Source organism: Pongo abelii, chromosome 13 (genome assembly GCF_028885655.2).
Source record: "Pongo abelii isolate AG06213 chromosome 13, NHGRI_mPonAbe1-v2.0_pri, whole genome shotgun sequence".
NCBI lineage: Eukaryota > Metazoa > Chordata > Mammalia > Primates > Hominidae > Pongo > Pongo abelii.
This window is the reverse complement of record NC_071998.2, coordinates 26,123,028-26,151,003: the sequence shown is the minus strand read 5'-3', so window position 1 is coordinate 26,151,003 and position 27,976 is coordinate 26,123,028. Positions and strand designations below refer to the sequence as shown.

At 39.1% G+C, this 27,976-nt stretch overlaps 1 long non-coding RNA gene across 1 annotated transcript; it reads left to right on the top strand.

Annotated features, from left to right (window-relative positions):
* Positions 1-6,567: 6,567 nt before the first annotated feature.
* Positions 6,568-24,202, top strand: LOC129047804 (uncharacterized). Its single transcript, XR_008509561.2, has 3 exons — positions 6,568-6,721; positions 7,905-8,072; positions 23,955-24,202. It is a non-coding gene; the product is annotated as an uncharacterized LOC129047804 (long non-coding RNA).
* The last annotated feature ends 3,774 nt before the right edge of the window (positions 24,203-27,976 follow it).

Genomic DNA, 27,976 nt, shown 5'->3' with positions numbered 1-27,976 from the left:
AGCCCCTGCCCTAGAGGTCTGTGGAACTTTGAACTTGAGAGAGATGATTTAGGGTATCTGGCAAAATAAATTTCTAAGTGTCAAAGTGTTCAAGAGGACGCAGAGCATAAAAGTTTGGAAAATTTGCATGATGCAGTAGAAAAGAAAACTCCGTCTTCTGGGGAGAAATTCAAGGCAGCTGCAGAAATTTGCATAAATAATGAGGAACCAAATGTTAGTCATCCAGACAATGGGAAAAATGTCTCCAGGGCATGTCAGAGACCTTCATGACAACTCCACCCATCACAAGTCCGGAGGCCTAGAAGGGACGAATGGTTTCCTGGGCTGAGTTCAGGGCCCCTCTCCTGTGTGCAGCCTTGGGACTTGGTGCCCTGTGTCCCAGGCACTTCAATTGTCACTAAAAGAGACAAACCTACAGCTCAGGCCATTGCTTCAGAGGGTACAAACTCCAAGTCTTGGTGGCTTACCCATGGTGTTGGGCCTGCCGGTGCACAGAAGTCAAGAATTGAGGTTTGGGAACCTCCACCTAGATTTTAGAGGATGTATGGAAATGCCTGGATGTTCAGGCAGAGGGGTGCTGCAGGGGCAAAGCCCTCATGGAGAACCTCTGCTAGGGCAGTGCTGAAGGAAACTGTGGGGTGGGAGCCCACACACAGAGTCCCTACTGAGGCACTGCCTAGTGGAGCTGTGAGAAGAGGACTACTGTCCTCCAGACCCCGGAATGGTAGATCCACTGAAAGCCTGAACTATGCACCTGAAAAAGCCACACTCAATGAGAGCCCTTGAAAACAGCCAGGAAGGGGGCTGTATGCTGCAAAGCCACAGGGGAAGAGCTGCCCAAGACCATGGGAGCCTACCTTTGCATCAGTGTGATCTGGATGTGAGACATGGAGTCAAAGGAGATCATTTTGGAGCTTTAAGGTTTAATGACTAACTACCCTGCTGGGTTTTGGATTCGCATGGGGCCTGTGGACTCTTTGCTTTGACCAATTTCTCCCATTTGGAATGGGTATATTTACCCAATGCTTGTACCTCCCTTGTGTTTAGGAAGTAACTAACTTGCTTTTAATTTTACAGGCTCATAGGTGGAAGGGTCTGGCCTTGTCTCAGATGAGACTTTGGACTTGGACTTTTGAGTTAATGCTGGAATGAGTTAAGACTTTGGGGGACTGTTGGAAGGACATGATTGTATTTTGAATTGTGAGGACACGAGATTTGGGAGGGGCCAGGTGTGGAATAATATGGTTAGGCTTTGTGTCCCCACCCAATTTTCATCCTGAATTGTAGCTCCCATAATCCCCATGTGTCATGAAAAGGACCCAGTGGGAGGTAATTGAACCATTGGAGCAGATTTTTCCCATGCTGTTCACTTGAAGCCTCATGAGATCTGATTTTACAATCATTTTATAAAGGACAGTTCGCTTGTATATGCTCTCTTGCCTGCTGCCATTTAAGACGTTCCTTTGCTCCTCCTTTGCCTTCCACCATGATGGTGAGGCCTCCCCAGCTATGTGGAACTGTGAGTCCATTAAATTGCTCTTTATAAATTACCCAGTCTCAGGTATGTCTTTATTAGCGGCATGAGAATGGACTAATACAGTTGTCACCAGTTTAAAGTAATTTGTTATATCTATAACATAGTTTTATAAGCCTCATGATAACCGTAAAACAAAAACTTGTAATAAATACACTAAAAAAAGCAATGAATTAAATCATACTCCCAGAGAAAACCACTTAATCACAAAGAAAGAAATGAAGAAAGAGGAGTTACTAAACAACCAGAAAACAAGTAACAAAATGATAGTAGTAATTCTGTTCTTATCAGTAATAATATTGAATGTAAATGAACTCAGTTCTCCAAGTAAAACACATAGAATGGCTAAATGGATAAAGAAACAAGACCCAACTATATGCTGCCTCACCTCTAAAGACACATAGACTGAAAGTGAAGGGGTGGAGACAGCTATTTAATGCAGCCTAAAACCAGATGAGAACAGGAGTAGCTATATTTTTATCAGTTAAATAGACTACAAACCTAAGATTGTAAAAATACATAAAGAAAGTCACTATGTAATGATAAAGGGCTCAATTCAGCAAGAGGATACAACAATAATAAATATCTCTGCACTCAACTCCAGAGCTCTCAAACATATAAGGCAAATATTAACATATCTAAAGGGAGTGATAAACTGAAATACAATAGTTAGGGACTTCAAAACCCTACTCTCACTGATGGACAGATAATCCAGACAGAAATCTGTAAGAAACGTCAGGGTTAAACTACATGCTAGACAACATTAGGCCTGATATTTACAGAGCATTTTATCCAACTGTGGCAGAATACACATTTTCTTATCATCACATCAACATTCTTTAAAATAAAATTATTTAAAGCCACAAAATAAATCTTGACACTTGTTTCACACTTCAAGCCTTGATTACTACTTTTCAGAAAATAAAACTTATATCAAATATCTTTTCTGACCACAATGAAATGAAACTAGAAATCAATAACAAGAGGAACCTTAGAAACTACACAAACACATAGAAATTAATATGCTCCTGAACAATCAATGGATCAATGAAGATATTAAGAAGCAAATTTAAACTTTGTTGAAACAAATGAAAGTAGGAATAAAACATACCAAAATCTATAGGGTACAGCAAAAGTGGTACTAAGAGTGAAGTTTATAGCAATAAATGCCTATCTCAAACAAGTAGAATACTTCAAATTAACAACCTAAAATTACACCTCAAGGAACTAGTAAAATAAGAACAAACAAAACCAAAGTTAGAAGGAAAGAAATAATAAAGATCAGAGCAGATATAAATAAAATTGAGATTAAAATAATATAAAATTTCATCAAAAATAAAGTTTGTTTTTTGAAAAGATAAGCAAAGGCTGAGCACCGTGGCTCATGCCTGTAATCTCAGCACTTTGGGAGGCCAAAGTGAGAGGATCACTTGAGCTTAGGAGTTCAAGAACAGCCTGAACAATATGGTGAAACCTCATCTCTACAAAAGACACAAAAATTAGCCAGGTGTGGTGGTGCACACCTGTAGTCCCAGCTACTTGAAAGTTTGAGGCAGAAGGATCACTTGAGCCCTGGAGGTACAGGTTGCAATGAGCCAAGATCATGCCTTTTCACTACTCCAGCCTAGGTGACAGAGCAAGATTCTGTCTCAAAAAATAATAATAACAATAATAAGATAAAATCAACCAAACTTTTGCTAGATTAAAAAAAAGACCCTAAGAAATAAAACCAAAAATAAAAAAGAACACATAAGACAAAGACCATGGTAATATCAAGAATCATTGGAGAGCATTATGAACAACTATACACCAACAAATTGGAAAACTTAGAGGAAATGAATAAATTCCTGGACGTGTACAATTTAGAAATAGCACATACAAATAGAAAACCTGAACAAACCAATAACTAGCAAGAGTAATGATATTAAAACCATAATAAAATATCTTCCATTAAAAAAAGCCCAGGACATCATAGCTTCACTGCTGAGTTCTATAAAACATTTCAAGAAATGATACCCATTCTACTCAAACTTAAAAAAAAAAAAAAAAAAAAAAAAAAAACAGAAGGGGAGGGAATACTTCTAAACTCATTCTATGAACCAGAATTACTCTGATACCAAAACCAATCAAGGACACAATAAAGAAAGAAAACTACAGGCCAATATGCCTGATGAACATTGACGCAAAACCTTAACAAAATACTAGCAAATCAAATTCAATAGCGCATTAAAAAATTAGTCACCATAATCAAATGAGATTCATCCCAGAAATGCCAGGAGGACGCACCATACACAAATCAATAAATGTGATATACCACATTAACAGAAGCAAAAACAAAAACCATTTGATCATTTTAATAGATTCTGAATAAGTATTTGACAAAATTCAACATCTCCTCATGATTAAAAAAAAAAAAAAAAAAAAAAAAACCCACTCAACAAACAGGGTATAGAAGGAACATACCTCAAAACAATAAAAACTATATATGACAAACCTTCAGCTAATATCACACAGAATAGGGAAAAATTGTAAGCCTTTATTCTAAGATCTGGAACAAGATAAGGATGCTCACTTGCACCACTTTTGTTCAACATAATACTTACATAGTTGTTAGAAAAAAATTTTTTACAGTATTGTAAGAAAAATACAACTACCAAAACAGGCATAAGAAAAAATGAAAAATCTGAAGCGTCCTAAACTGTTTTAAAAAATAAATTTATAAATTAAAAAAAAAAAACTTACCACAAAGAAAACTGCAGGTCCAGATTGCTCACCAGAAAATTGCAGTAAATGTCTAAGTAAGAATTAGTGCAAATCTCAGTTCTAGCCAGAGCTCTCTGACAAGAGAATGAAAGAGCATTCAAATTGGAAAGGAAAAAGTCAAATTAGCTTTGTTTGCAGATGACATGACCTTATTTTGAGAAAACCCTGAATACTTTACCAAAAACTGTTAGAATGAATAAATGAATTCAGTAAAGTTACAGAATACAAAATCAACATATGAAAATCAGTAGCATTTCTATAGACCAACAGGAAGCAATCTGAAAAATAAATCAAGAATGTGATCCTATTTACAATAGCTACAAAATATATGAAGCTTCAGATTTCTACAAGCAAAATTATAAAACTCTGATGAAAAAAAATTGAAGAGGATGCAAAAATGGTATGATGTTCCAAGCTCATGGATTGGAAGAATATTGTTAAAATATCAGTACTATCCAAACTAATCTATACAAAGCCATTCTTCACAGAAATAGAGGAAACATTCTAAAAATGTACATGAAACCACAAAAGACCTCAAATAATCAAATAAATCCTGAGCAAAAGGAAAGGCTGGAGGCATCACACTACCTGAATTCAAAATATACAGTGCTGTAGTAACCAAAACAGCATGGTGCTGACAGAAAAACAGAAACATAGTTCAGTGGAACACAATACAGAACCCAAAAATAAATCTATGCATTTACAACCAACTCATTTTCAACAAAGTCACCAAGAACATGCCTTGAGGAAAGGACAGTCTCTTCAATAAATGGTGTCAGGAAAACTAGATAATCACCTGCAAAAGAATGAGACTTGACCCCTATCTCTCACCACATACAAAAATAAAATCAAAATGGATTCGAGAATTAAATCTAAGACATGAAACTATTAGAAGAAAACATTGGGAAAATAATCCAAGACATTGGTCTGGGCACAGATTTTTTTTCGTAAGACCGCAAAAGCACCAGCAACAAAAGCAAAAATAGGCAAATGGGATTAAATCAAGCTAAAAAGCATCTGCACTACAGGAGAAACAATCAGCAAAGTGAAGAGACAACCCAAGGAGTGCGAGAAAATATTTGCAAACTATTCATCTGACAAGGGATTAATAATAATAATATATAAGTAACACAAAAAAAACTCACAAAAAAATCCTATTTTAAATGAGCAAAAGACCTTAATAAACATTTCTCAAAGGAAGACATACAAATGACAAAAAGTCTATGGGAAAAAAAATGCTCAAAATCACTAATCTCAGAGAAATGCAAATCAAAACCACAATGAAATATCATTTCACCCCAGATAAAATGACTTTTATCAAAAAGACAAGAAATAATTAATGTTGGTGAGGATGTGAAGAAAAGGTAATGCGTGTACACTGTTGTTAGGAATATAAATTAGTACAGTCACTTTGGGAAACAGTATGTAGGTTCCTGAAAAATCTATAAATAGTACTACCATACGACCTAGCAATCCCACTACTGGGTATATATCCAAAAGAAAGAGAATTAATATATTGAAGAGATATCTGCTCTCACATTTTTATTACAACACTATTCACAATAGTCAAGATATAGAATCAACCTAAGCGTCAATCAACAGGTGAATGGATAAAGAAACTGTGGTATATATACACAATGGAATATGATTAAGCCAAAAAAATGAATGAAATCTTGTCATTTGCAGCAGTATGGATGGGATTGGAGGTCATTATGTTAAGTAAAATAAGCCAAGCACAGAAAGACATATGTCACATGTTCTCACTCATATGTAGGAACTATTGAAATGGGAAAAGTTCCCTTGTCCCCCTCACAGAGCATGTGACGGGGGAGTGGCTGGCTTCTTCAGCGCCTCTTGCCTGGCTTTGGATCCTTCAGACCTGATTTTTCTTCCTAGTCCCTCAGCCTGAAGCTTTGAATCGAGTTTGAGATTGAAAAGGTAATTTTAGAGGCTGCTTGTATCTGTTTAGTGTCACAAGTGCCCTGCCAAATTTGCAGTTATCAGCCAGCAGGGGTTGCTCCTCCGTTAACTTCCCTGTCAGAAACAGAGTGCTGGTAGCTGGGGAGTCCTCTCATTTAGAAAACGAAAAAAAAAAGAGAGAAAAACAGTTTAAGGGGCAAAGTGGGGAAACCCTGGGGGAAGAACTTCTTGCTCAGTGAAAGTAGGCCCCTTTAATCCTTATATCTTTTCCCTGGTTCAGACCAGGTTGAATTCCTTAACCCACTGTGCCCGTTGGCACAGTGGGTGAGAAGCAGCCGTCTGTTGGCCCTGTGGAATGGCGGCTACAGCTGTGGCTTTCTCCCACCCGGGCACGTGGCTGTTTGGTTTGGCCTTTGCCTGCTGCAGGCGCGCCCAGTTGCCCAAGCTGGGAGGGGAAAAGATAAGGAGAGGTGTCCTGAGCCTTGCGTGCCTGCGGCTGTCGAGGTGGAGGCATACATGGTTGCTTTTTAGTCTCTTGTTTTGGGATTTGGCAAGAGTACCCTTACCTAGGTGGATGGTAAAGTTAGAGATGGGCATAATTGGTCTGATTTGCATCTTTGGTGGCTAAGCCAAATGCTTTTTTTTTTTCTTTTTTTTTTTTTTTTTTTTTTTTTGAGACGGAGTCTCGCTCTGTCCCCCAGGCTGGAGTGCAGTGGCGCGATCTCGGCTCACTGCAAGCTCCGCCTCCCGGGTTCACGCCATTCTCCAGCCTCAGCCTCCCCTGTAGCTGGGACTATAGGCGCCCGCCACTATGCCCGGCTAATTTTTTGTATTTTTAGTAGAGACGGTGTTTCACCATTCACAGGATAGTCTCAATCTCCTGACCTGATCCGCCCGCCTTGGCTCCCAAAGTGCTGGGATTACAGGCGTGAGCCACCGCGCCCGGCCGCAAAATGCTCTTTTTACTTAGTAACTTTGCCATAGCCTGTAGCAAAACTTTTAACATTACAAAGGAAGAGATCAGGGCGATTTCAAACCCTGAGAGAGAGAAAAGAGGGAAGTGTGGGATTTTGATCAGCCTGATTAGGGCAGTTTAAAACTCCTTGAAGGGAAACAGAGCCTCTTACCCTCAGGAAAGAGAAAGGTGGCAGGGTTTTGTTAGAGAGGCATACCCGACAATTTCGCATTGGTTCACACTCACCTTCTGCAATCCTAGACAAGCCCCACTTGAAACTGGAAAAGTTCACTTGTCCCCCTCGCGTGCGACAGGGGAAGCGGCTTGCTTCTTCAGTGCCCCGCTGCTCAGACCTCTAGGGGAAGCATGCAGATGGGCAGGTTGTGGGGCTCTGACTCCACAGCAGCATCTAAGGTTGAATGTTTACAGCTCCTGAATCCCCAGTGGGCGTGTGTTACAGGCTACTCTCTTAGTTTTGCCATCCATAGGCGGCTTGTGTTAGTCAGCTCAATTAGACCCCTTTCTTATCACAAAGACAGAGGGCTTTCTGTATCTCGGGGTTCTTGCTTTGGTGTACGGGAAGAATTGGATCACACGTGGGCTTGGAGAATGAATGCAAGGTTTTAATGAGTGGAGGTAGCTCTCAGCAAAAGAAGGGAGATGGAATGGGAAGGTGGTTTTTCCCTGGAGTGGGACCTCTCAGAGACCCTGACTCTCCTCTGACCGCCCCAGCCAAACTCCATGTAGTTCCACTGGTCAGTGGCCTGACGGCCTGCTGGTGCCAGTTAGTATGCTCTTCTGCCGAGATGCTCTTCTGGACATCCTCTCAATGTCCAGCCGCTTGTGTGGTCTTCCGCTGGTGTAGTCCTCCTGACGTCCAGCCGCTTCTGCGCATGCCCGGTAAGGTCTCAAGGTTTTTATACGCACAGGATGGGGGCGTGGCGGACCAGGGTGGTCTTGGGAAATGCAACATTTCGACACGAAAACAGAAATGCCTGTCCTCACCTAGGTCCGCTGGCACAGGCCCAGGAGTGGAGCCCTAGCCAGGGACCCGATTTTCTCTACCCAGCACTTCCCTGCCCTCCTCCAGTATCACTATGAAAGTGGACTTTATGAAGTTAGAGAGTAAATCAGTGATTACCAGTGGAAGGGAAGGGTAGGAATGAGAAGGGAATGAAGATAGATTGATTAATGAATACAAAGATACAGTTGGATAGAAGAAACAAGATATAGTGTTTGATAAATCAGTACAGTGACTATAGCAAAAATGATCTATATTACATTTCAAAATAACTAATAGAGAATAATTTGAATGTTCACAGGATAAAGAATAGATAACTGTTTCAGGTGATGGACATTCCAATTATTCTGATTTGGTTATTGACCATTATATGAATATATCAAATATCAAAATATCACTCACATGTACCCTTAAAATATGTGCATCTATCACCTATCAGTAAAAAGAAAGAGAGAAAGAGAGAGAAAATGAGTTTTAAGTAATAAGCTCTAATTTTCTATCTCTTTGGCAAAGATATTATAGTTTGCAAAGATTGGCAAGCTGTAGTTGCAGAGAAAGAGACCCAACCATGAGCTGTAGACAAGAGGAAAATCTGGTAAAATTGTAATGAAAATTTCTTGAAAATATCCATGAAAACCTTTAATGAACCCAGACTTTACCTAGAAAAGTATTAATGTGCATGCTCCCTCATCTTCATCTCAGTACTTCTCATTAAAAGTACATTTTCTCAACACATTATGTCTGAAATGTAATGGAAATCTATGCAATCACTAAAATGGGGGATAATAAGAATATTTAATGACACAAAATGTTCAAAATTTATTGTTAATAAAGCTGCAAGTGAATAAAATAGTAGATGTTGTAAGTTTTGGATAAAAATGCATGCTTAAATTATTGCAAATTCACATATATCTCAAAATGCTAACAGTTGTTATCTGCCGGATGAATTATAGATAAGGCTTATTTTAGACTATATTGTATTCCTATAAGGAACTCATTGCTTTTATAGTCAGTCAACAATAATTAAAAACAAAATACTAGGAAACAGTATAGAATTTTTAACTTTTAATTTTTGGATTTTAACTCTTATTTTCATTTTCTTTTTTAATACCTTTCCCAAAATTTGAACAGTATTTGCATTACTTTCATATCAGAAAATTTGTTTCAAAAATCACATAGGATTAACATTTCACACATTGTCATTATGCTACATGGTGACATTATTAAGTTTTTAGCATTCTTTTTCTGAATAATTTAAATGATGCAATTATAGTTTTCTACTATGTTTTTATTGTCATTCATGGCTTAATTTGTTCCAGCTTATATGCCTTTGGGACATCATTTCTGAGCCTTTTTGCTCAGAGAAAGAGAATGAATAGGTCTGTGCTCTTTATAAATATAACTTAAATAATATATTTCTGTATCTCCATCCCTCCTTCCATCCTTTGACTATGATGTTGTCAGGTTGAATGATTTTTAAAAATACCTTCTATAAAATTAAATTCCCTATTGACCATTCAAACAATTTAGAGTGAATGTTAAGTATTTTTCACTTCTCTACATTCTAGCTAGATGATTATTTTCCTGTCACACTGAGTTTATATTCTCTCAACAAGATCCATGCTACAACCCAATGTCTTGGGAGTCATTAAGGCCCGTTGAAAAATTCAAGACTCTCCTTCTGGCATTTTGTAATTATAATACACAGGTGACACATGCTAACAGTTCTCCCTCTATCAAAGCTACAAGCCTAACCACCACTGCACAGATCAGACAGCAAATGTAAAAATTATTTTGATTCAAATTTGTTTCATACCGTCTTGGTATTTTAAAATTTTTAATATTGATATAGCAAATAGACTATATTTAAAGATAGTTAACATACTAAATATATATGTATTTGGAAAGGGGAGAAGAGAAATATGATAATCTCTGTGGAGGACTTTCACAGTGAAGAATGTTTGCAGTTGCAGAGCTGCAAATTTGGTGAGCCAAAGGTTCTCAGGTATTTACTATCGGTTCATCTTAATTTTTTAAAAATAATCCACAATTGTGTTAAAATTCCTTTCAAATCAGTGCAAGAATTATCAAACAAAATGTTGCAAAGATGCTTTTTATTTTCTTAATTTTGTAAGCAATCAGGTAGCTAAGTAGAAGACCTTATTTAATTCCCAAATCAGTGCACGAATACCTTGGAGATACTGGGGGTTTAGTTCCAGACCACAATAAAGTACATATTGCAATAAAGCGAGTCACATGAAGTTTTTGGTTTCAAAGTGCACATAAAAGTTATGTTTGTAGACTCTTCTGTAGTCTACAAAGTATGCAATAGCATTATGTCTATAAAAACAATGTAATACCGTAACTAAAAATAATTTATTATTAAAAGATGCTAACAATGATCTCAGGCTTGAGCAAGTCATAATCTTTTCACTGGTGGAGGGTCTTGTTTTGACATTAATGGCTGACTTATCGGAGTGGTGGTTCATGAAAGCTGGGGTGGTTGTGGCAATTTTTAAAAATAAGACAACAATGATGTTTGCCATATCAATTGACTTTTCCCGTTCATGTAAGATTTCTCTGAAGCATGCAATGATGTTTGATAGCATTTTGCCAATAGAACTTCTTTCAAAATTGGGTATCAATCTTCCCAAATCTTGCTGCTGCTTTATCAACTAAGTTTACAAAATATTTTAAATTATTTGTTGTCATTTAAATAATGTTCATAGCATCTTCACCAGGAGAAGATTCCATCTCAATAAACCACTTTCTTTGCTTATCTATAAGAAGCAACTCTTTATCCATTAAAATTTGATCCTGAGATTGCAGCAATTCAGTCACATCTTCAGGCTCCACTTTAAATTCTAGTTCTCTTGCTATATCTACCATATCAGCAGTGACTTCCTCCACTGAAGCCTTGAGGCCTTCAAAGTCACCCCCGAGGGTTGGAGTCAACTTTTTCCAAACTGTCATGTTAATGTTGATATTTGGACCTCCTCCCATGAATTATGAATGTTCTAAATGGCATCTGGAGTGGTGAATCCTTTCCAGAGGCTTTCTTCAATTTACTTTTCTCATATTCATCAGAGAAATCACTATCTATGGCAGCTAAACTTATAAAATGATTTTTTTTTTTTTCAGAGATAAGGTCTCCCTCTGTCACCCAGGCTGGAGTGCAGTGTCACCATCACAGCTGCCTGGTACTCTTGAGTGTTCCTCCCACCTCAGTATCCCAAGTCACTGGGACTACAAGCATGCACCACTACACCTGGCTACTATTTTTTATATTTTGTAGAAACAATCTTGCTTTGTTGCCCAGGCTGGTCTCAAACTTCTGGCTTCAAGTGATCCTTCTAACTCAGCCTCCCAAAGTGCTGGGATTACACACATGAGCCACACTTTTCGCAGCCTGAAATGTATTTCTTAAATAATAAGATGTAACAGTCAAAATTACTCCCTGATCCATGGACTCCAGGATGAATGTTATATTAGCAGGCATGTAAACAACATTAATCTCCTTGTACATCTCCATCAGAGCTCTTGGGTGTATTGTCAATCAGCAGTGATATTTTGAAAGGACTCTTTTTCTGAGTAGTAAGTCTCAACAATAGGTTTAAAATATTCAGTACATGATGTTATAAACAGATATGCTGTCATTCAGGCTTTGTTGTTCAAACTTTATAGAAAACAGGCTAAGTAAATACATCATAGTTCTTAAGGTCCCTAGTATTTTTAGAGTGGAAAATGAGCGTTGGCTTCAACTTAAAGCCACTAGCTTAAGACGCTAACAAGAGAGTCAGCCTGTCCTTTGAAGTTTGAAAGCCAGGTCTTGACTTCTCCTCTCTTGCTATTGAACTTCTAGATGGCATATTCTTCCATTATAAGGCTGTTTAATCTCCATTGAAAATCTGTTGTTTCATGTACCTTCATCAATGATCTTAACTAGATCTTCTGGATAATTGGCTGCAGCTTCTACATCAGAATTTGTTGCTTCACCTTGTACTTTTACATTATAGAGATAGATTATTTCCTTAAACCTCATGAACCAACTTCTGCTAGTTAGAAAATTTTTTCTGCAGTTTCCTCACCTTTCTCAGCCTTCACAGAATTGAAGAGAGTTAAGACTTTGTTCTTGATTAGGTTTGAGCCTGAGGGAATGTTGTGGCTGGTTTGATCTTCTCCCCAGACCACTGAAACTTTCTCCATATCAGCATTAAGGCTGTTTTGCTTTCTTATCATTTCTGTGTTCCCTAGAGTAACACTTTGAATTTCCTTCAAGGACTATCTCTTTGCTTTCACAACTTGGCTAACTGTTGCAGGAGATGTGACTTTCAGCCTCTCTTGGCTTTCAATATGCCTTTCTCACTAAGCTTAATCATTTCTAGGTTTTGAATTACAGTGAGAGACAAGCAACTCTTCCTTTCACTGGAACACTTAGAAGCCTTTGTAGGGTTATTAACTGGCCTAATTTTAATATTAGCATACTTCAGGGAATAGGAAGGCATGAGGAGAAAGAAAGAGATGGGGAATGGCTGGTCAGTGGAACAGTTAGAACACACAGAACATTTTTTTTTTCTAATTTTATTATTATTATACTTTAAGTTTTAGGGTACATGTGCACAATGTGCAGGTTAGTTACATATGTATACATGTGCCATGCTGGTGTGCTGCACCCATTAACTCGTCATTTAGCATTAGGTATATCTCCTAATGCTATCTCTCCCCCATCCCCTCACCCCACAACAGTCCCCAGAGTGTGATGTTCCCCTTCCTGTGTCCATGTGTTCTCATTGTTCAATTCCCACCTATGAGTGAGAATATGCGGTGTTTGGTTTTTAGTTCTTGCGATAGTTTACTGAGAATGATGATTTCCAATTTCATCCATGTCTCTACAAAGGACAAGAACTCCTCATTTTTTACGGCTGCATAGTATTCCATGGTGTATATGTGCCACATTTTCTTAATCCAGTCTATCATTGTTGGACATTTGGGTTGGTTCCAAGTCTTTGCTATTGTGAATACTGCCGCAATAAACATACGTGTGCATGTGTCTTTATAGCAGCATGATTTATAGTCCTTTGGGTATATACCCAGTAATGGGATGGCGGGGTCAAATGGTATTTCTAGTTCTAGATCCCTGAGGAATCACCACACTGCCTTCCACAATGGCTGAACTAGTATACAGTCCCACAACAGTGTAAAAGTGTTCCTATTTCTCCACATCCTCTCCAGCACCTGTTGTTTCCTGACTTTTTAATGATTGCCATTCTAACTGGTGTGAGATGGTATCTCATTGTGGTTTTGATTTGCATTTCTCTGATGGCCAGTGATGATGAGCATTTTTTCATGTGTCTTTTGGCTGCATACATGTCTTCTTTTGAGAAGTGTCTGTTCATGTCCTTTGCCCACTTGTTGATGGGGTTGTTTGTTTTTTTCTTGTAAATTTGTTTGAGTTCATTGTAGATTCTGGATATTAGCCCTTTGTCAGATGAGTAGGTTGCGAAAATTTTCTCCCATTTTGTAGGTTGCCTGTTCAATCTGATGGTAGTTTCTTTTGCTGTGCAGAAGCTCTTTAGTTTCATTAGATCCCATTTGTCAATTTTGGCTTTTGTTGCCATTGCTTTTGGTGTTTTAGACATGAAGTCCTTGCCCATGCCTATGTCCTGAATGGTAATGCCTAGGTTTTCTTCTAGGGTTTTTATGGTTTTAGGTCTAACGTTTAAGTCTTTAATCCATCTTGAATTGATTTTTGTATATGGTGTAAGGAAGGGATCCAGTTTCAGCTTTCTACATATGGCTAGCCAGTTTTCCCAGCACCATTTATTAAATAGGGAATCCTTTCCCCATTGCTTGTTTTTCTCAGGTTCGTGAAAGATCAGATAGTTGTAGATATGCGGCGTTATTTCTGAGGGCTCTGTTCTGTTCCATTGATGTATATCTCTGTTTTGGTACCAGTACCATGATGTTTTGGTTACTGTAGCCTTCTAGTATAGTTTGAAGTCAGGTAGCATGATGCCTCCAGCTTTGTTCTTTTGGCTTAGGATTGACTTGGTGATGCGGGCTCTTTTTTGGTTCCATATGAACTTTAAAGTAGATTTTTTCCAATTCTGTGAAGAAAGTCATTGGTAGCTTCATGGGGATGGCATTGAATCTATAAACTACCTTGGGCAGTATGGCCATTTTCACGATATTGATTCTTCCTACCCATGAGCATGGAATGTTCTTCCATTTGTTTGTATCTTCTTTTATTTCATTGAGATGTGGTTTGTAGTTCTCCTTGAAGAGGTCCTTCATATCCCTTGTAAGTTGGATTCCTAGGTATTTTATTGTCTTTGAAGCAATTGTGAATGGGAGTTCACTCATGATTTGGCTCTCTGTTTGTCTGTTATTGGTGTATAAGAATGCTTGTGATTTTTGCACGTTGATTTTGTATCCTGAGACTTTGCTGAAGTTGCTTATCAGCTTAAGGAGATTTTGGGCTGAGACGATGGAGTTTTCTAGATATACAATCATGTAATCTGCAAACAGGGACAATTTGACTTCCTCTTTTCCTAATTGAATACCCTTTATTTCCTTCTCCTGCCTAATTGCCCTGGCCAGAACTTCCAACACTATGTTGAATAGGAGTGGTGAGAGAGGGCATCCCTGTCTTGTGCCCGTTTTCAAAGGGAATGCTTCCAGTTTTTGCCCATTCAGTATGATATTGGCTGTGGGTTTGTCATAGATAGCTCTTATTATTTTGAGATACATCCCATCAATACCTAATTTATTGAGAGTTTTTAGCATGAAGTGGTGTTGAATATTGTCAAAGGCCTTTTCTGTATCTATTGAGATAATCATGTGGTTTTTGTCTTTGGTTCTGTTTATATGCTGGATTCCATTTATTGATTTGCATATATTGAACCAGCCTTGCATCCCAGGGATGAAGCCCACTTGATCATGGTGGATAAGCTTTTTGATGTGCTGCTAGATTCGGTTTGCCAGTATTTTATTGAGGATTTTTGCATCAATGTTCATCAAGGATATTGGTCTAAAATTCTCTTTTTTGGTTGTGTCTCTGCCCGGCTTTGGTATCAGGATGATGCTGGCCTCATAAAATGAGTTAGGGAGGATTCCCTCTTTTTCTATTGATTGGAATAGTTTCAGAAGGAATGGTACCATTTCCTCCTTGTACCTCTGGTAGAATTCAGCTGTGAATCCATCTGGTCCCTGACTCTTTTTGATTGGTAAGCTATTGATTATTGCCACAATTTCAAAGCCTCTTATTGGTCTATTCAGAGATTCAACTTCTTCCTGGTTTAGTCTTGGGAGGGTGTATGTGTTGAGGAATTTATCCATTTCTTCTAGATTTTCTAGTTTATTTGCATAGAGGTGTTTGTAGTATTCTCTGATGGTAGTTTGTATTTCTGTGGGATCAGTGGTGATATCCCCTTTATCACTTTTTATTGTGTCTATTTGATTCTTCTCTCTTTTCTTCTTTATTAGTCTTGCTAGCAGTCTATCAATTTTGTTGATCCTTTCAAAAAACCAGCTCCTGGATTCATTACTTTTTTGAAGGGTTTTTTGTGTCTCTATTTCCTTCAGTTCTGCTCTGATTTTAGTTATTTCTTGCCTTCTGCTAGCTTTTGAATGTGTTTGCTCTTGCTTTTCTAGTTCTTTTAATTGTGATGTTAGGGTGTCAATTTTGGAACTTTCCTGCTTTCTCTTGTGGGCATTTAGTGCTATAAATTTCCCTCTACACACTGCTTTGAATGTGTCCCAGAGATTCTGGTATGTTGTGTCTTTGTTTTCGTTGGTTTCAAATAATATCTTTATTTCTGCCTTCATTTCGTTATGTACCCAGTAGCATTCAGGAGCAGGTTGTTCAGTTTCCATGTAGTTGAGGGGTTCTGAGTGAGTTTCTTAATCCTGAGTTCTAGTTTGATTGCACTGTGGTCTGAGAGACAGTTTGTTATAATTTCTGTTGTTTTACATTTGCTGAGGAGAGCTTTACTTCCAAGTATGTGGTCAGTTTTGGAATAGGTGTGGTGTGGTGCTGAAAAAAATGTATATTCTGTTGATTTGGGGTGGAGAGTTCTGTAGATGTCTATTAGGTGTGCTTGGTGCAGAGCTGAGTTCAATTCCTGGGTATCCTTGTTAACTGTCTGTCTCGTTGATCTGTTTAATATTGACAGTGGGGTATTAAAGTCTCCCATTATTTTTGTGTGGGAGTCTAAGTCGCTTTGTAGGTCACTCAGGACTTGCTTTATGAATCTGGATGCTCCTGTATTGGGTGCATATATATTTAGGATAGTTAGCTCTTTTTGTTGAATTGAACCCTTTACCATTATGTAATGGCCTTCTTTGTCTCTTTGGATCTTTGTTGGTTTAAAGTCTGTTTTACCAGAGACTAGGATTGCAACCCCTGCCTTTTTTTGTTTTCCATTTGCTTGGTAGATCATCCTCCATCCTTTTATTTTGAGCCTATGTGTGTCTCTGCATGTGAGATGGGTTTCCTGAATACAGCACACTGACGGGTCTTGACTCTATCCAATTTGCCAGTCTGTGTCTTTTAATTGGAGCATTTAGTCCATTTACATTTAAAGTCAATAATGTTATGTGTGAATTTGATCCTGTCATTATGATGTTAGCTGGTTATTTTACTCGTTAGTTGATGCAGTTTCTTCCTAGCCTTGATGGTCTTTACAATTTGGCGTGTTTTTGCAGTGGCTGGTACCGGTTGTTCCTTTCCATGTTTAGTGCTTCCTTCAAGAGCTCTTTTAGGTCAGGCCTGGGGTTGACAAAATCTCTCAGCATTTGTTTGTCTGTAAAGGATTTTATTTCTCCTTCACTTATGAAGCTTAGTTTGGCTGGATATGAAATTCTGGGTTGAAAATTCTTTTAAGAATGTTGAATATTGGCCCCCACTGTCTTCTGGCTTGTAGAGTTTCTGCCGAGAGATCCGCTGTTAGTCTGATGGGCTTCCCTTTGTGGGTAACCCAACCTTTCTCTCTGGCTGCCCTTAACATTTTTTCCTTCATTTCAACTTTGGTGAATCTGACAATTATGTGTCTTAGAGTTGCTCTTCTCGAGGAGTATCTTTGTGGCGTTCTCTGTATTTCCTGAATCTGAATGTTGGCCTGCCTTGCTAGATTGGGGAAGTTCTCCTGGATAATATCCTGTAGAGTGTTTTCCAACTTGGTTCCATTCTCCCCGTCACTTTCAGGTACACCAATCAGACGTAGATTTGGTCTTTTCACATAGTCCCATATTTCTTGGAGGCTTTGCTCATTTCTTTTTATTCTTTTTTCTCTAAACTTCCCTTCTCACTTCATTTCATTCATTTCATCTTCCGTCCCTTTCATCCCTTTCTTCCAGTTGATCACATCGGCTCCTGAGGCTTCTGCATTCTTCATGTAGTTCTCGAGCCTTGGCTTTCAGCTCCATCAGCTCCTTTAAGCACTTCTCTGTATTGGTTATTCTAGTTATACATTCATTTACTTTTTTTCAAAGTTTTTAACTTTTTTGCCTTTGGTTTGAATTTCCTCCTGTAGCTTGGAGTAGTTTGATCGTCTGAAGCCTTCTTCTCTCAACTCGTCAAAGTCATTCTCCGTCCAGCTTTGTTCCGTTGCTGGTGAGGAACTGCGTTCCTTTGGAGGAGGAGAGGTGCTCTGCTTTTTTAGAGTTTCCAGTTTTTCTGCTCTGTTTTTTCCCCATCTTTGTGGTTTTATCTACTTTTGGTCTTTGATGAGGGTGATGTACAGATGGGTTTTTGGTGTGTATGTCCTTTCTGTTTGTTAGTTTTCCTTCTAACAGACAGGACCCTCAGCTGCAGGTCTGTTGTAGTTTGCTAGAGGTCCACTCCAGACCCTGTTTGCCTGGGTATCAGCAGTGGTGGCTGCAGAACAGCGGATTTTCATGAGCCGCGAATGCTGCTGTCTGATCGTTCCTCTGGAAGTTTTGTCTCAGAGGAGTACCCGGCCGTGTGAGGTGTCAGTCTGCCCCTACTGGGGGGTGCCTCCCAGTTAGGCTGCTCGGGGGTCAGGGGTCAGGGACCCACTTGAGGAGGCAGTCTACCTGTTCTCAGATCTCCAGCTGCGTGCTGGGAGAACCACTGCTCTCTTCAAAGCTGTCAGACATGGACATTTAAGTCTGCAGAGGTTACTGCTGTCTTTTTGTTTGTCCACACAGAACATTTATCAATTTAGTTTGTCAACTTTTATGATGTGGTTTGGGGTACATTTAAACAATTACAGTAGTAATATCACAGATCACTGATCACAGATGAACATAATAGTTATAAAAATAATGGAAAAGTTTTCAATATTGTGATATTACCAAAATGTGACACAGAGACATAAAGTAAGTACATGCTGTTGGAAAAGTGGCCCTGATAGATATGTTCATCACAGGGTCATCACAAACCTTTAATTTATTTAAAAAAACTGCAAAGTGCAATAAAGTGAAGTGCATTAAAGTAAGATATGCCTTTTCTTGGAGGCAGTTGAAACCATAATTAGAATTCACATAGATACCAAATAATCCATGAAATTATTTTATGGGCAGATCCAACCTTCCATCTCAGTTTGTACCTCAGCCATCAGCATAAATTTAGACAACCAGAGTCTATTAAATAATCCAGACACACTTAGGGGGAGAAGTACAGCATGACTAAAATCTTGAAGGATTACAGATTACTTTCATATTGTATTGATATTTTTGATGTGTCATTATCAGTTAATATTTGGAAACTTGGGAAATATCCTTTCATCCTGGTGAGCAAACTGCCTAAAAACAACTCTCCAAAAGAACTTTTCAACAGAATTCCAATGGGAACCATCAGCACAGTTAACTCCAATCATTCCTCTCCTCTACAGTCCACATTGAGCACATTGCTTTGAAAAATTTGTGCACCTCTGAATCCTTCTCTCAATTCTGATTAGAACATCTTCTTTGTGCATTCTCTTTTTACCTCTGAACCTCCTTTATGTTCCTAATTTTACTTGCACCCTCCAGAACTACAGTTGACCATAATCAAACTCCCCTTCTATGGTATACCTGATTATTCATTTATTTATTTTACTCCTGTGGGAGTGGCATACTTCTTCACTCCATTGATATTGGACTTGTCTGTCTGACTTGCTTTGGATAATGAGACCTTAGTGGTCATATATAAAGCAGCAGAAGCACAACATATACTTTTTCCACTGGGCTACTGTTCCCTTGCACCTCTGGCACTGCCCTGAGAAGAGCGTACTTGTAGCATATGTACCTTGTACCATAGGTCTATCATTCTCTGTCTAAGGGGGAGGATAATATACATATGGTACAAGGATATCCTATGTAAGTTGATTGAGCCAAGTCCAGCATAGATAAGCCAACCCCATCCATCAGAGACACATACATTAAATAAATCCTTACTAATGTATACTTTTAGATGTTTGAAATCCATTGTTATTCAGCAATAGCTAATTTATTCATCTACTCTCAACTCTTTCTTTACCATCTGGCCTTAGGTGACACCCACTTCTTACCTCAATTATACCACTCTGCTGAAGTATTCTGAAGTAAAAACTGATTTTCCTAATGTGGATGATGGGTTGATGGGTACAGCAAACCACTATGGCACATGTATACCTATGTAACAAACCTGCACGTTCTGCACATGTACCCCAGAACTCAAAGTATAATAATTATTAAAAAAAGCCAAAAAAAATGATTTTCCTGGGTTGTGTACTACAGGGAAAGAAGGCACATTTGGAGTTCTTGAAGTCCAATGTGATATTACCAAAATGTGACACAGAGACATAAAGTAAGTACTAGATTCAATTCTAGATAATTGAAGTTTTTCAATCCCTTGCAAAAGCTCCTCTTCCTTCAAGTCTTATTATTTGTATTGTGTCCCTTGTCATACACACAATTTGCTGCTGCTATGGATAGGGCCAGCTCATTCTCTGTTACTCATTACAACACTTGTCATATGTTACAGTCTTTCTCTTTTTCTCAACATCCTGCCATTGTCCTGGGTGACTTTGGCATCAAAAAAATAATTCAGCCACCTTCCAAGCTTTCAGTGTCTTAAGCTTATCATCTTCAGTGGCTAAAACAAAACAGATACACAATAAATATGAGTTATTTTATTTTCCTTTTTATTTCTTATAATAGCCTGTATTTCTACTTTACTTGAGCTACCCAATCCTTGATCCTTAACCCTATTTTCTATATTCTTAATATGATTCTCTGTTTCTATCTCTCACTCCTTTACTACTAATGGCACCAGCACTTCAAATCTATCAAGAGCTCCTGTCTCTATATTTTCTCCTTTATCCATTACTGTCAGGCATCTGTATCAGTTCTTTCCCTGCTCAGCCTGGAATACATGTTTTATCACTTCAACTGTCTCTTAATAAAGTCCCTTTTTCTCTTTTTCTTTTCTATTATACCCATTCCACATTGCAAATGCTCATTTGTAAATCTGGATTAAAGCACACACACTCACTTTCTCCAGGAGAGTGTTGGCAGAAATCACACAGGCTTAAAGATTGATGACATTTCAAGTAAACAGTTTCTAACCTCTTCTGGGTTTTTAGACCCTTCAGTAATCCTGCTACTTGCCCCTGACCCATTTCTTTACTCCTTACTGTCACCAGAATTGCTGAATCTTTCTCACATTCTCAAGTCTCTTTCCCAATCCCAGTTGCCCTCACTTTCAAGGGAGATGACTTTACTGCCCACTTTATAGAAAATATATCACATCCGTCAGAAGCATCCCCATTGTCTTTCCCATACCCCAATCACCAACCTCTCCACTGGACTATAAGCTTCTTATGGGCATAAATGGGGATTAATAATCTTTGTGTGGGTGAAATTCAAGCAGCTGAAAACAGTGGCCTCACACTTAGCCTTTTAATACATATTTGCTCAATTGCTCTGAACTCAAAAAATGATTCATCTTTCTTTATATGTTTTATTCTATCCAAGCATAGTTGCTCTATCTATTCTTTGAATCCCATTCTCTTACATCTCTTCCAAATTTGCTTCATCTCCTATATTTGCAAAGAGCCACTCATGCTTAGTCTCCCCCTTCCCACAATGAAAATATTCGCGTTTTCTTCATTCTAAAAACCTAGCCTATTCTTGACCCTACATTTCTTTCTATTAACCATCGTGACCTTTCTTCTTGCCTCTTTTCATTAACAGCAAAGTTTTTCAAAAAATATTGTATGCTTGAGGACTTCAGTTCTTGTTATTTTGCTCACGTCTCAACATAAAGGAAATCCAGTCTCATCCTTAATAATCCATGAAATCTCTGGCTAAACTCACCAAAGGCTACCTGATGGATACATACAAAGGTTGTATTTATTCTTCCTCTTATTCTGTCCTCAGTGTCTCTCCACTACTCTCTTTGTCTGGAAAATTCATTTTTTTCTGCATAAACATTAGTATTTGTTCCCATTTCCACCCCCACCACATCTGTCTAATCATTAATTCTGGTTTTCCTTGCTGGGTCTTCTTCTCCCACTCTCACCCTTGTCTCACCCTCTTATGGATCTCACCCTCTAAATCTGTAAATGGGCATCTCCAGGGCATCTAAATGAGGCTCTTTACTTTTCCATTCTAACTCTGTATATTCTTCCTTGGTGATCTTGTCTATGTCCACGGTTTTAAGCATCACTAACAATTCTGCATTCTCCTGGCATAGTTCAATCCACTTGGGCATTCAATGGGAACATTAAACTAAGTATATCACAGATACATTTTTTATCTTTATCAGCAAAACTTATGATTTTAATTAAGATACTGCCTACGTTTCCATCACCTTTTAGGAGGGAGTCAATTGCTGGTCAGGTTCATTTTTCCCACAGAGCTAAGGTACAGGAGATGAGATCAGAGTGCCTCTACCAGAGTCATGTGTAGGGCCACATAAAATAATCCAGAAATTTTAAATATCAAAAGGAAAATGATGGAAAAAAATAGGCAAAGAAAAATTTGCCTACATACAAATAGTCTCTAAATATGAAAAAATTAATATCTCCAACAAGTCAATAACTGGAATCAGAAACAATGCTAATCATTCAATGTGGGTAAGGTGGCAGTGCAATGTACAGACTCAAACTTGGCTATTAGGAGTGTAATTTGGTAGAATATTTCACCTTCCTGGGGCTTATGTCTATTCAATAATTTGAACTCTTTCTTTTTCTTTCTCCTCCTTCACCACAGTCCTAATTTAGACTCATTATTTCTTCCGTGAACTACCGCAGTAACCACTATCCTCCTCTCCTTGTTTCCATTCCTCTTCTGTCTCAAGTCCATCCTTCACTCCTCCAGAACACTCTTTCCGATCATGTAGATCGCTTGCAGAAATCCCCCATCAGTGGTTCCCCATTATCTCAAGCCAAAGACAGATTCCTTAGCATGAAATTTATGCCCTTTTTGATATAGTTCCTGTCTGACCTTTTCAGCCTAATCTCCTACCAGACTATCTGGGTTCAAATCCTGGATCCTGCCCCTACCAGCCATGTGACCTTTGGCAAGTTGCATAATATCTGCCTTACTTCAGGGTCATCTTCCTGTAAAACAGGACTATAAAAGCACCAATACACAGACACGTAAAAATTGTATGTGTGAATGTACCCAACATGATCAATAGCAGCGTCTGGGACATGGTCAGCCCTGTGGCAATATTTGCTATTATTTTCCATTATTATTATTGTTGTTACTGTCACTCTTCTACAATGACTCAGTGAGATAAAGCATGTGAAAGCATGTGAGACAGTCTTTCTTTTTTCTTTCTATTCCTCACTTTGTCTGTGCTATTCTCCCTGACAGCCTGGTAAACAACACTCATTCTTCATAATTTCCCTGTAAATGTGTGAGAAGGATAGTTCATTTTTTTCCCTGCCCCAAGGGACTCATTTTCAAATGAGGAGACAAATAAATAAGAAGTTAATATATAATTTATATTTTGGAATAATAATTGATATGGAGAAAATAAGAGCTCCTTAGAAGAATTCACAACTGTGTAAGTGACTTCTTTGGTCCAAATACTACATTGTTAATTATTTTTTAACTAATTATTCTGTTTATTTTACACTATGAGTTGCCAAGTTTACTTGCTTCTGTATCTCCAGGGCTTGGCATTTTACTGAACATATGAAAAGTATGGGAGGTACTTAATAAGGACTTACTCACCGGGCCTGGTGGCTCACGCCTGTAATCCCAGCACTTCAGGAGGCCGAAGCAGGTGGATCACGAGGTCAGGAGTTTGAGACCAGCCTGGCCAATATGGTGAAACCCCATCTCTACTAAAAATACAAAAATTAGCTGGGTGTGGTGGCCGATGCCTGTAATCGCAGCTACTTGGGAGGCTGAGGCAAAAGAATCACTTGCACCCAGGAGGCAGAGGTTGGAGTGAGCCAAGATCGTACCACTGCACTCCAGCCTGGGTGACAGAGCAAGACTCCATCTCAAAAAAAAAAAAAAATAAATAAATAAAAATAAGGACTTCCTAAATGTGCATGTGAATGCATGAAGGAAATGATGTCTAAGGGTGTTTGTAATATTTATCTCTTTTTCATTTATACTTTATCTCAGAACACAAAACCTTGTAATTACATTGTCATGATGTTTGTCTTTATTACAGAGATAGTGGAAATTTAAATTCACCTATTTGATATATACGAGTCAGTCTGAAACCCCTGATTTACAGATATATTTTACAAAACTATAACTGGGAATCAACTGCATATAAGCACTGAGAGAATTCCCCTTTCTCTTCACAGCTGGAATGCCTAGGGACCTCTCTGCCACCACTAATATGTCCTAGTCCTTCCTCACACATCAAGAATTTTTAAAACCTGAATCTGCATGCAACAGTTGCTACAGCCTTTTTAAGAGTGGGGAACACGGATTTCTTCCAGCTCATGGAAATCCACCTAAGTTGGCTCTATACCTGGTGTCCTGAAGTGCTGCAAAGCATGAGTTTTGTCAAAAAAAAAAAAAAAAAAAAAAAAAAAAAAAAAAAAAAAAAAAAAAAGCTACACGTGGTCAAACTTGTTTTTGTGTCTAATTTGTCATATTTTATAGAGAATTGGCTTTTTCAAGGTATCTGGGCACATCATCACTATTCACAGTGAGGTTTCTGTGGAGCAAACTATTGCAACTGCTAACCGGCCAATTTACAAAAGGGAATTTGGAATTCTGCCTGTTCATAAATTGGGGTTTGTCTTCACTACTGGACCAGACTTACTTCAAAACATTCCTGCTCCATTCAGTCCTCTCTCCAATTATATAATTAATTTATCTTCAGAGACTTTCACATTGCTCAGATCAAAACAGAATAAATTCTGTAGCAAATTCAAATTAGAATTAAATAGCTGAAGACTCTTTCTTTCTTTTTAATAGTATAACATTTAGGATTCCTATTGATGATGGTGGCCACCCATTGGGAGTGGCTGCTGCCAGGATGAGAAAAGCACAGCTGGAACTATGCACTCCATGGAGCCTGTCAGGGCTGGCAACAGGTGGGAACCCTGCCTCCTACCAAGTTCGTGGGCCAGGAGTCCCTCACTCCATGGGTGCAGCTGCAGCCACCCAGCCACAGCTCCAGAGCTGGGCATCCCTGCACTCTTGGGGGCCCAGGAAGCACCTCCCGGCCCTGCAGGCTCAGAAGTGCCTGTTCGAACTCCTTGGCCTCTCCCCACACCCAGGGCCTGCTCCAGCACAGAGAAAAGTAGTAGCTGAGACCAGACACTGTCACAACCCCACTGTGTGGAAACATGCTCAGGGAAGTGCTGCATGCCACCTCAAGCCCCTCTGGACTTTGGGTGCTGATGAGCTCGGGAAGGACACTGGGGAGTGGGGGCTGAAGGCAGCTCAGTGCAAGCCTGAAGGTGCCCCTTGGCACCAACAGCCTGGGTGCCATGAATGGCATGTTGATGGCAGGAGGCCAACAGTTTCCTCTGTGGAAAGGGACAGGTCCTGCCCATCTTCAAGTCAGGGACAGCCTGAAGCATGGGGTCAGGCTGCCAGTTCCAGGTGGAGTCCATGGCCCCAAGTGAGAACTTATGGTGCTTTTTTCAGGCCCACCTATGGCCACCCATGGACCAGTCAGCATGTACTTCCTTTTGAGTCCATAAAAACCCCAGACTCAGCCAGACTCAGCCAGACGTAGGGATGACCTGCCTGCAGATAGGAGCTACCCACTCGGGGTCTCCTCTCCTCTGAGGGCTGCAGGCTCAACCAGGATGACCTGCCTGCAGATAGGTGCTACCTTCTAAGGGTCTCCTCTCTGCTGAGAGCTACACACTCATTGGGATGACCTGCCTGTGGAAAGGAGCTACCCACTTCAGGTCTCCTGAGAACTGTACTGTTGCTCAATAAAGCTTCTCTTCCCCTTGCTCACCCTCCAGTTGTCCATATGCCTCATTCTTCCTGGACACAGTGCAAGAACTCAGGACCCACCAAATGGCAGGACAGGAAAAGCTTTAACCCAAACAGGGCTGAAACATGCACTCCACCCCTCTGCTCACCACACTGTGGGCAATGGGAAGGAGAGAAGAGCTGTGACCCTTCTAGGATCCCAAACCTAGGGGCTCCCTTAGCCAGGGCTGTGACACCTTCTTGGGGGCTCCGCAGTTTCTGGCATTGCTAAGCTTCCAGATGCCACCATGTTCCCCTCATCCAACCACAGGCTGCATGATGCTGGTGCTTGTGCCAGTGCCTGGAGCTGCCCACCCCACTGCAGCAGCCAGCATGCCTGGCTGTGTGCAGTGGCCAGACCTGCCACTTGTTCGCTCACACACCCTTTGCTCCTTTGTGCCTGGCTCACTTTTAGCAGGCATGGGATCTGGGCTGGTAGCATGAGCTGAACGCAGCTTGCCAGACCAAGTGAGTAGAATGAGCCCAGTGGGCCTGAGCAAAACTCAGGCAAAGGCACCACTGGCTACAGAAGCTTCCAGCTGGAAAATCGACACCCTAAGGATCTTGTGACAGCGTTGTTACAAATTATAGCAATGCTTTTCAAATTAATTTAGCAATTCTCTTCTCAGAGATTATTTTTTTAAAGGCCCAAGTAACAATGGAAAGGGATGCAGTCATTTCTGAGGGACTCAAGTGCTACCAGGGCTTTCTCTCTCCATCCCTCAACTCCATTCCTGCCTCTGTGCTTGCTTCTTTCTCTTAAAACAGCTTGCTTCAATTTGAATGACATGGCGCTGTCAGCAACTTCTGTGTCACCAAAACAGAACTAGGCATTCTCTCCTTTATTTTGTTCCTAAAAGAGGAATCTCATTGCCTATCTTGGATGATATGCTCATCCCAAGATCAATTATAGTAATTGTTCCTAAACATGTCTAATTGCTTTTTCTCTCCCAACTCTGAAATTTTCCTTTCTAATTGCTTATTATTATTTTCAAATAAATGAATGAAAACTGTCAAATTAAAATCAGTATGTTCACACCCAAACTCACTTCTCTTCTTACATAATTTCTTGCTCTTCTGCTTTTATTATCTATTAATAATGTGATTAAATTAATAGTCTTCTAGGCATCTGGACTTGAAATTTACCCACTTGTCCTAAATTCAGTTAGGTATTAAGTAATTAGCTTTTGCTTCTACCAGAACTTTCTTTATTTGCTTTCTCAATTTCCTTCTCATTCTTGCCTCCGCAACTGAAGTATACTTCCCCTCTTCGTAGACTAATGAAATAACTTTCTATTTAGTCATCATACTCCTATTCTTTATTCTAAACTAGATTTCACATTGCTATTAGAATTACCACTTTACAATAAAGCTTAACATCACATCTGTTTCTTATTAGGGGGCTCTCAGGGGCTCCTAATAGCTCCAGAATGTAATGCAACCTCATCATCTTGAATTTAACATCCAAATTTGAATATGTACCTACCAGTTTCCAGAAGCTGCTCCCCCATATATCCATACTCTTTGCTCTTGCACTGTTTCCTCAATTTCAAATGCTGTTTCCTCTTTCCCAACTACAGCCTCATTCTACTTGTGAAAATCCTATCTATCGTTTTAGGTTTATATCAAATGCCATATTATTTTTGAAATTTTTCCCATTTCCATCTGATTATGAATTTTCCTTCCTGATGATTCTTATAATTATCCTTTACATTCTTTATTTCTACTTTACTTATCACATTTGATCTATAGTCATGTATATGCTTTACTTATTTTACTTCAACTGGTTAAGTGGGCCACTTGAAAACATAGTATGAATCTTATTCATCTTCATAAATCATTCTGTAAGATGACTGCATCTTTCATAAAGTTTTTGTGCTAGTGACATTTCTGAAGTAAGCTGAAGAGCTTCAGGAATTCACTATAGATTTGCATGGCAAGAGACTGCATATGCTTGGTATACCTACTCTAAACTTTTATAAAGATGGACAAAATCACAAACAATAGCAGTGGCCCTGTATATTAAATATATGGAAAATCTGCCCAAATCTGAGCAGAATTTCTAACTACTACTTTATGAATGAGGAAATAATGAGGAACACCTTCTTAAACTCTGCACTCTGTGATGCTCTAAAGCAAGTCAGAATTTACTAAAGAAGGTGAAGAAACACTAACTCACCCCTACCCAGTTTCAGGATTCACAACCTTCATGCGTCATAAAAGGGGTTATAACCTCCAACACACAAAACCATCTTGTCTACCAAACTAATTCTGCAAATTGTCTTTTCTGGGATCTGTAAACTCTTGGTCCCTTTGATACTTTCTCTTTCTTCACTTTCACTCAGGGATGCCCAACATAAAAATGGCAGAAAGTATGGGACAG